General features: G+C 31.1%; 1 pseudogene; it reads right to left on the bottom strand.

Moving 5' to 3' along the window:
• Positions 1–434: 434 nt before the first annotated feature.
• LOC111744033 lies at positions 435–554 on the bottom strand (annotated as a pseudogene).
• Between the last annotated feature and the right edge of the window lie 9,180 nt (positions 555–9,734).

The following is a 9,734-nucleotide window of genomic DNA, read 5'->3' as shown; positions in this document are numbered from 1 at the left end:
GGCTACTAGTAAGTACTTAATAAATACTCATTGATGGAATAAGAACAAAGAAATGGATAGCTACATAAGTAGCTTACCTTACTGATAAGATGCCAAAAAATATCCAATAGAGATGTTAATGGGATATTAATATCATAGTTTAATACACAGGAATCTTTTAGATTCTTAGAAGTAACAATTCCAGATTCAGTAATTTGCAAAATTGATAATTTCCAAATCAGAGCTATTGACTGAAACTTTACCAACACAATTATTTGTTTATTTTCAGTTAGTAGATACTCCTTGTTTTTTTTTTGTTGTTTTTTTTTTGTGTTTTTTTTTTGTTTTTTAAGATGAGGCAACCCTTGGTTGACTTCACAGATGGCAAGGACCTTGTCAGCTTACAATTCCTTATTTTATTTATTTACTTGTTTGTTTGTTTGTCTGTTTGTTTATGTCTATAGCACCTGGTCTTCCTAGGTATTCTCCCTCTCCAAGTACTAACCAGGCTCGACCCTGCTTAGCATCCAAGATCAGATGGGATCAGGTTTATTCAGGGTGGTATGGCCGTAGACTAGATAGTCCTTTTTTATTTTTTCACAGTAAGTACACTCTTTCCAGCTGTTATGTCTGATTTCTGCCAAAAATGATATCTTTCTCCAGTCCCCTGCTCCTCAGCTGTGCCAATGTTTTCTCTTCATTAAAAATTCACAAAGCCAAATCAGTCAATCCACCCCAAAGGCAGCTCAAACCAAACAGGGGAGGAAAGAGACAGAATTCTTTCTAGCTTACTCACACTGCTGGGAGATTGTGCTTCTGCCTTCCACGCAAACTGTTCTCAATGGAGAAGCTCTGCTGGGAGTCTTGTTTGGAGGTCATGGTGGCAATCAAACCATGTGGCTGTGAGGGCATGTGCTGCTGTTACAAGGTTGTTGCAAATAAATAAACCATATAATAAATAAATGAATTGGTTGCAGCTTATGGAGATCATGAAACTGAAGTAGTATTTGTGCCACCTAACCCATGTAAATTAGATCTGTGGTTCTGGTTTATCTCCAAGGAATAAAAAAGTTTTGAGAACCAGATGGGGCTCTAAACAAAGAAACGGTCCATGAATGCTGGGTTATTGGCCTTAACTGGGGTCTGCTGTGACATAAAAAGACCTAGGATAAGAAGTTAAAGCAATCCAGATAGTTTGAGAAGTGAGGATGATATGATATTATTAGAGCTCCAGGCAAACTCACCAAATTCTGTGGTTCTGCATCCTTTCCACCCATTCCTTAGACATCTGGTTATAAAGGAGGCCTTTTCACACTCAGGGCTCTGATCTATTCAAGAAAAATATTATCAATTCAAGGTGTATTTCGATTTTAAAACACCTCGACTCAAAGGATACATTTCCTTAACAATATACATTTCTTTACCCATATAACTCACCCTATGATTTTTGGCAGTGTTCAGAAATTATCAGTCCCTTCAAGATTCAAACTCTGCAGGTGCTCAAAAGTTCTGAATTTACTCCTCTATTTAACCACAACAGATCTGACCTTCTTCACTAAAAATATAAGAGAATAAATCAGAGATTTCCTTTCCTACAAAATACTTTGACCATAGAAAATTAGCACATATTAGCAAAGACTGTTCATGTGGTTAAATGGCAAAGAGATAAGAAATTCTCATTTTATGATATTAGGGGGGAAAAAAAAACCCTGAATGAAGCCAAGAAAATAATGAAATCTTTTGTTATAACAGCTATCTAAACATTTGTAATATACTTCAGATCAGAAATGTCTCTTGGGAACATTCACTAGAATAAGGTACATGCACAATGTTCTCAGAGACAGTTAAGAGCCACCCAAAGGATAGTCAGACTGTTAAGTATCGAGACCATTTTATCTGTCTAATCAACAGGCCCCGAAAGTGCCAGATTAACCGGTAGCATGATGATAGAAATGGGAAATAAGAAACATTTATGTCTTGGGTCTATCTGGACCATTAGGTCCTCAGGACATGTTCAGGACAGCTGAGCTGTCATTTTAGGATACTGCCTTCCCATCCTTACCCTCTTATAAGGAGTCTGGGGAGAGCAAAACTTACCAGAGTAAAAAATGAGAAAATAAAAGTTGTATGTTTCAAACGAATATATATTCAGAAGTAAATACAGGAGAGGAGAGAGGGAAAGGATAAGAAAACAGATATATCTTGAATATGACATATTCTAGCATGGGTTACAGCTAATGCTATCTGATGGATGCATTTCCTAAGAGAGAATAACTACTCTTTCAAGGACATATAGAGTATGACAAGTTTTAAAGCACATACAAATATGCTAAGACCAATGGGTATTCAACAGTTTGATTTAAAATATTGAAGACAGAGAAGTAAGATGGCTAAAAGATTTTCATCCATTTGTATAACTAACATTTTTATAATATTAAAAACATATCTGCAGATGATAATTTCTGAAGTGAGTAACTTGCAAATGTTATTGGCATGTTTCTACAGTTAAAAGTCTATACATTATTAAATAATAACATTTAATGTATAAGTAATACATAAAATACATAAATAAAATTCTTCATAATACAACTACATTTATAGAAAATTATGATTTATCTTATCTTCAGGGGACTTGTTTTTTTACCTGTGACTGTTCCTATTACAACATATACATACATATATATAGATACACATATATGCGTATTTATATAATATATGTGAACAGAATTATTTAAATCACTTCCTTGAATAATGTAAATTGTCATATTAGAGTAAATAATTTTAATTAAATTACTTACATACAACATATGTTTAAAAAATATAAAGTAATATGTTAATGTCACCTATGATAAGTTATAGCTTCTATAACCAATCATAACCATTTATTTATGTTGTCCTGACAAAATAGAACAATCTAAATATTCCTTGATAATCATTCAAAAGCAAATTCCCCAACTGTTGTTTTCAGAGATCTCATAAGGCTTTTCTACAAATGACCAAATGTATTAGTAAGATTGAGAAGCTACATTTAAATGTTTCCCTCCACAGAGATTGTTTCACATTTATGAATATGAAGAGTTAATATTTTGATTCATTATTTTGTAATGAAGCAAAATTAAACATTTTGTAATGAAGAAAAATAAAAAAATTATGAACACAATCTATATTAAAGCATTATCATAGTCATCTCACTGTTAATATAATAAAAATTTTAATTGAATTGAGCTAAATTTTCTTATTAATTAAAAAGACTTTAAGAATTTTTTAAACCAATGAGAAAAAGAAAAGGGAGGTTTGGAGTCACCGTCCACTTCAAATAAAAATGAATTGTGTAAACATAGGGTCTGGAGTGCAGGGGAAATATAGGAAAGATATCTCTGACTTTTCTCAGCTTGCCAGGTCTGCATGTCTTCTATCATCAGCTGTATGCACGTAACACCTTACAAATCATAGTAAGATAACAAACTAAATGTCATTTATGATTCATAATTATGTTTTTATTTTTGTCTGATATTCTTTTTCATTTATATAAAAATATAGGCATATATAGTACAAATATATATTCTGTGTATATATTATATGTGGGGAAAAGCTACTTGTATCAGTCACCAAACTAATATTAATGAACGTTACCAAAAGTTGGGGAAAATGTGTGTGTGTGTGTGTGTGTGTGTGTGTGTGTGTATGTTTATATGATTTGGGAAAGTGAGAGAGCAAAGCTTTTGATTTGATCTGCATGATGAAAAGCTCTCGTAAGATAGTTATTTACATGAAAAATTACTTGTAGTATCTTAGTCTGATGAATAACAGAAATGAGAATTTTTGATAGCTGTTTAAATCCTATTTTCATACATACACATATAAGCATGCCTATGTTTGCTGATTTGAGGAAGAAAGAAGTTAAAAAAAAAAACTTTAAACTAGTTTCACCACCTGCAAGTCACTAGCGAGGAGCAGAATGTTGTCATCTGTCATTACGGATCAGATCCCAGTAATTAAAACCCCAGAGTTTCTTGGGGTATAATTTCCTGTTTCTCCACCTGCATGCTTCCCTATGGAGCTTTTCCTTGACTCAAACCAAATTCTAGGAAAGCAAGTTAATTCTAATTGAGAAGCAGACCTTTATAATATATGCAAAAGAAAATTATGTTGATAATCAAATAAAAGTAGCACAAGATTTTGTCAGAAAGTATCAGGGAGAAATGTTTTCTTGACTTTGTCTTATATGATCTATTACTAATAGCAAAAATTTATGTTGTATTAAGAAAAAATAGAAATTTTTTTTTGCAGTTTTATGTTAGATATTACCATTGAACCAGTAGCCACATTCCAGTGGCCCAAAAGCTCAGTTTGACTTTTGAATGTTTTTGGGTCAATAAAACCCCAAACAATTTGGACCAATTGCATATCCTCTAGTTATTCAAACCCTTGAGCATTTCAAAGAAAATAAAATCTATATGACCTTAAAATTTTATACTTTACTCATCAAAACAGTGTGGTGGTAACCCAACGTTATGAAAGACTTCTTTTTAAAAATACTTGAATCTGTTCTTTTTAGAAAAAGAATGTGATTTCAAGATTAAGCAACTCCCCGCTATTAATTCCGAGATGCCTCCATAATTACAAACAGTGCACTGTAGTTGTTCTGAGACAAAACAGCCCTCTATGCTTGAGGAATTTATAAAACAATGGGATAAAATAATCTTAGACTTTTTATTTCCTCTTTAATGAACAGTGGTAAATTAGAAATAAGTGGAATAGAAATAACTGGAAATTTTAAAAACAACTATGAAAAAGGAGCTAAAACTCTTGCTCAAAGCTAATCTAGAAAAACACACATCAGCAGTTAATTTTTATTCAAGATTCTATTGTAGCACTTCATTTTGTTGCTTTTATTGTCCAATTAGACATAATTTGATATTGTTGCCTATGTTATCTACATTTACTACATGAAATGATAACTAATTTAGAACAGAATCTAATTACAAAATAATATTTTATTTGATGTTCATTTGGCAGTGCCAATTTTTACATAGTTGAGGTTATATAATGTCTTGGGATTTACTGGTCATGTATGGACCATCTGTGAAACAAAAAGAATGAAACTGAAAAGAGAAGTATTCTGCAGTTTGTGATACAATCCACATTTTGTCTAATTGAGACCTTTAAGATTATTCTTTCTATGTTCTGACACAACTAATGATAAAAATAATTATTTTTGGAAAAGAGACACTGTAGAGTCAATAAATTAAATAAAGTTAATGTAATAATAGCATGTTTTAATACTTCTGAAATAATACAATTTTCTCAAAAATTATTTGTTATATACAGATCCAACTTCCATGATCCTAAATTATTCCCATTTATGGAAATTAGTAACTTTTTTGTTAATGAGAAGAATTTTCATAGTTCTATGCTATTATCAAACAAATTTTTCCAGGGAAATTTGATCTCCTATGTTACATTAAGAATCCCAACTTAAAAATATCCTATGTCATTTTATACTACTAATACTACTAGTACTATTCATATATTCATATTTATCTTTATTTCTACACATGTGCATATATATGTGCATATTACCATCTAAATATCAATAAAATATAGCAGAGATCAAACAGCTACAATTTGAAAAGTATTAAGATGTTGCCACACAACCATTTTTTAAATATAAAGTAGGTGAGATTATTTCAATTTTATAATGATATAATTTAATAATTTTCAACAACAGATATTTGATAACTTGTCTTGCAGATGAGCTGGATATAAATAATCAAAGAGCTCATGACACCATTTTTGTGCACTGATGTTCTCATTTGTCCTGGGTATCATCAGGAGGTTAGGTGACCGGGACCGCCCAACTATTACTCACATGCGGTTCTTGAGACAGGAATAAGTATCAGTAGACTTGATACAGTTTCAGTGTACTAAAAACTTTTTTAAATGAAAACTTACATTATTTTAATAGCATTATTTTCAAGAGCATACATTCCTTTTATGAGGATTAAATCTTGGAATTTAATCAATGTCATGGGTCATTTCATTAAAATTAATTATAAATCTGGGTCTTAAACAGCATGTGTAGTGGAAAGTGTAATAACTGATGTGAGAGCCTTATATTTCTGTTCTCCATGACTTCTAGACATTAGTAATCTCAACTGTGAAACAAAGCATTGACTAGTCTCTAAGATTTCCTGAAAATCAAGCGCTTCATTGTTTTTAAAAAGCAGGAGGCAGATAGGCGAGGGGTGTCATCTGGTCTCAGTTTTCTTTACAGGTCCAAGGGAGACAGTCCTTTCTTCAATATTTCCTTTGTTTCTCATAATCTTAAAGGAATTAAGGAAATGCTCTAAAACAATGAATATCTTAATATTAAATTAATTTCAAACATTATTTCAAATTATAAATTATATGAGTTGGAGTAATAACACATAAACTATATAATTTTAGGAAATTATTCTGTAAAATAGAGATTTAATATATTCTTCTTTGTTTTCTAGCAGTCATTCATAAACTTAGCTTCTTTTCATGTTTATGGGTGTTTTCTACTTTAATATTTGCTTGATCGAATTTATGAGTATTTATTATTATTCTTTTAGGTAGATACCTCTCAAGCAATGTAAATTCAAATAAAGAATTGATAAAAATTAAAGAACGTTTTATAAATTTTTTTCACTTTTATAGTTTAAAGAACTGAATTTCAAAATGTGAAATGATTTTGAGTCACATAGCATGTAACTAGAATGTTTTCTTCTAGAATATTCCCAACTTTAATTCATGTTATATTAAGAGAACACATATTTAAATTCCATGATGTCAAGAAAAAATGTTTTCAGAAACCATTCAGTGATCTTTTCCTTTTTACACGAAAAAACAAAAAGACATAAGTCTGAATAAACCTCAAATTTTAAGAGCCCTAATGCAACTGAAATTTTTAAAAATATTTTTTAATTCATGAATGATTTTGTCTTGCAGAAATTGGTCTGTGCAACAGGAATAGATTTAAAATAAGAAGAAAGTTCATTGGATATTTTTTACAATAGCTTTATTGAGATAAAATTCATTTACCATAAAATTCAGTGTTTTAAAGCACACAATTCAGTGGATTTTAATAGTTACTGGTAAACTTCAATTTTGTACCCTAATTTAATAATGCTACAAAAACAAACAAACAAAAAAATAGAACTCTCTATGATTAATATGTTAGGTAAGGAGATTTCTAGATATTCATAAAAGTTTTATATTCTTAGAAGAAATAGACTTTCAGATAAAAGGGTTAAATATCTCAAAGCCAGAAAATAGGAAGATTCTCATGATGTCTCGACTGTGGTTTTGTTTTGTCTTTATTTATGTAAAAAAAATTTCAATTTTGTAAATTATAAAATAAGCTGAATTGAAGTACATGTGTTTATTAGCAAAACTTATTTCTAAGCTTTAAAAACATAAATATAAATATAGATTATTTCTACATTTCTATATTTTCTACATATAGTTAGTTTTTATTAATTATTAATAATAAAAAAAACTATTAAAATGTGCACAGATCTCTTCAGTCTTGCATAAGAAAACAGAGCAAAACCAAAACCAATTTGCTTGGCTTTTTCTTTCTACTTTCCACTGCAAAACTTTTTAAAAGAAGAGTTATAAGTACACCATAATTGTGCTCAGAAAGCTGCCATGATTATACTGCCCTTAGAAAGAAATTCAAAGCATAGAGCCTTCAAAATCTGATGCCACTTTTTGTTTGCAAATTTATCTCCCAACTGTTCTTTCAATATTTTAGCTCTTGGCTCTAGCCAATTTTATGATTGTCCTCTGAACAGGATGAATAAACTTTTTAGTGTAAATGTTTATTCAGGAAGCCCTCCCATCTACTCTCTCTGAACCATTTATCCAAGTTCTATCCTCATTTGTGCTTCAATATCAATCTCATCTCTTCCCTCCTACTCTGAGTATGCCCGTACAGCATCCTCTCTTCTCTGAACCTCAATAGTATTTGTTGCTATAACTCTTATTTCTGCACTAAATCATGTATAACTTTGCACTGTTATTTCAGGCTCCATGTTTAGTGTGTATGGTATTGCTTCCACTAGACTATAAGCAATTGAAAGTTTTAATTTCATCCTTTCCATTACTGAAAAGTATATGTCCATGTAGAGATCTCTAATAGAATTGTTGATTTAATTAATGGGTACATAAAAGAAGGCATGAGTTCATTACTTTTAGAAGTATCATAACTGATACTTGGGGATAAAAAAAAAAAGTCGTGCCAGGAAAGAAAAGAACCATGTGCCCAGGAAGACTTTAAGACTTACAAAAAACATATATAACAGTGAGAACTTAATGTAGAAAAACAAGCTACCCCCTGCCCCCAAATCATATTTGTCATGAGAGTCCAAGGACTGGATTTAAAATTAGGTATTTCCCTTAGACCAGGCAGGAGTTAACGGGTATCAGGAGAAGGGGACATGATGGTAAATACTATTAATGAGAATCAAAGCAGAGTTCAACTCCATACTGTCTTTCAAGCAAAAGTAAGATAATCAATTAGTAAACATCAATGAGACCATTAATAGAGGTGCTACAAGAAAAGTATAAGAATGAGGGAGATTTAATAATAATGGTCAGATCCCTAATCACTGGGAGACCTGGGGCTGGAACAGAAGGTCTCTGTTCCTGAGAACCTGTATATGATACAGTAATCCAATTTTGGGTACCATGGCAGCAAAGTCAGGATACTGAGTAAGAAATTCAATATCTTCTCAATGCTAGAGGCAAAACTTATTGTAGAGGTTAGTGGGAGACAAGTAGAGCTAGTTGCTATGACAAGATTAGACAGATAAACCTACTAGAGAAAGCTTCCATCTGCCAAATTTTAAATGGACAAATCCATGTTGTTTCTGCATTCTATAGAAAATGTGGTGGGTTTTTGTTTGTTTGTTTGTTTGTTTGTTTGTTTCCCTTACTCCCTGATATTTGAACCTTGACTGGACTGATGCAGTTACAGAAACAATTGAAATGAATCATACTGAGAAAAGCATCATGAAAGATTTTCCCATAGTCTTTTCTTACATCCTGAGATTTTCCCAGATTCCTTTTCCTCCTAAAATAGGTTATTTACTTTTGCTGATTCTGTAAGCTATTCATATCATTTTAATATGTTCCTTTTTGAGGAGATAACTAGAATTGAATGGATTTAAACAAATATTACTGTCATATGTAATCTTAACACACAATGTCAAATAATGACCATTAGTATTAGCGTTTATAATTGTATGCACTAAAATGTGTATGACTAGAAAATACTAATTTCAACAAATACCATTTGTAATTTAGCATGCAAGAAATCAGTAAACATAGACTTTATTTGCCAGTTATTCTTAAACAGTGATATGTTTCTTTTATCATAAAAGCTTCTTTTATATCTGAAAAAAAACATGGCACATAGTGAGACTTTGATAAATCTTTATCGAACAAGTATGTTTCTTCTAGAAATACTTCACCTTTCCATTGAATCCAATCATGATTTATGTTTCTGAGACTGTAAACAATGCAGGGACTTTCACTTTAAAAATTGCCATCCATTCACTGAAGAGTTAAGGATATATTGTCAAAGCAAAATGTTAACCATTTTAAAAAATAAAGTGTATAAGTAAATTTCTAGAAATATATTAATTTAAAAAGTGATTATCAAAAAGAGTAGACTGCCAATTATAAATGTTGACCCAAAGTATGTGTGTGTGTCTGTGTGTGTG

The sequence above is a fragment of the Pteropus vampyrus genome, unplaced genomic scaffold, assembly GCF_000151845.1.
Source record: "Pteropus vampyrus isolate Shadow unplaced genomic scaffold, Pvam_2.0 Scaffold5, whole genome shotgun sequence".
In the NCBI taxonomy this organism is placed as follows: domain Eukaryota; kingdom Metazoa; phylum Chordata; class Mammalia; order Chiroptera; family Pteropodidae; genus Pteropus; species Pteropus vampyrus.
Note: the sequence above shows the minus strand (reverse complement) of the source record. Positions and strands in the feature narration are given on the sequence as shown.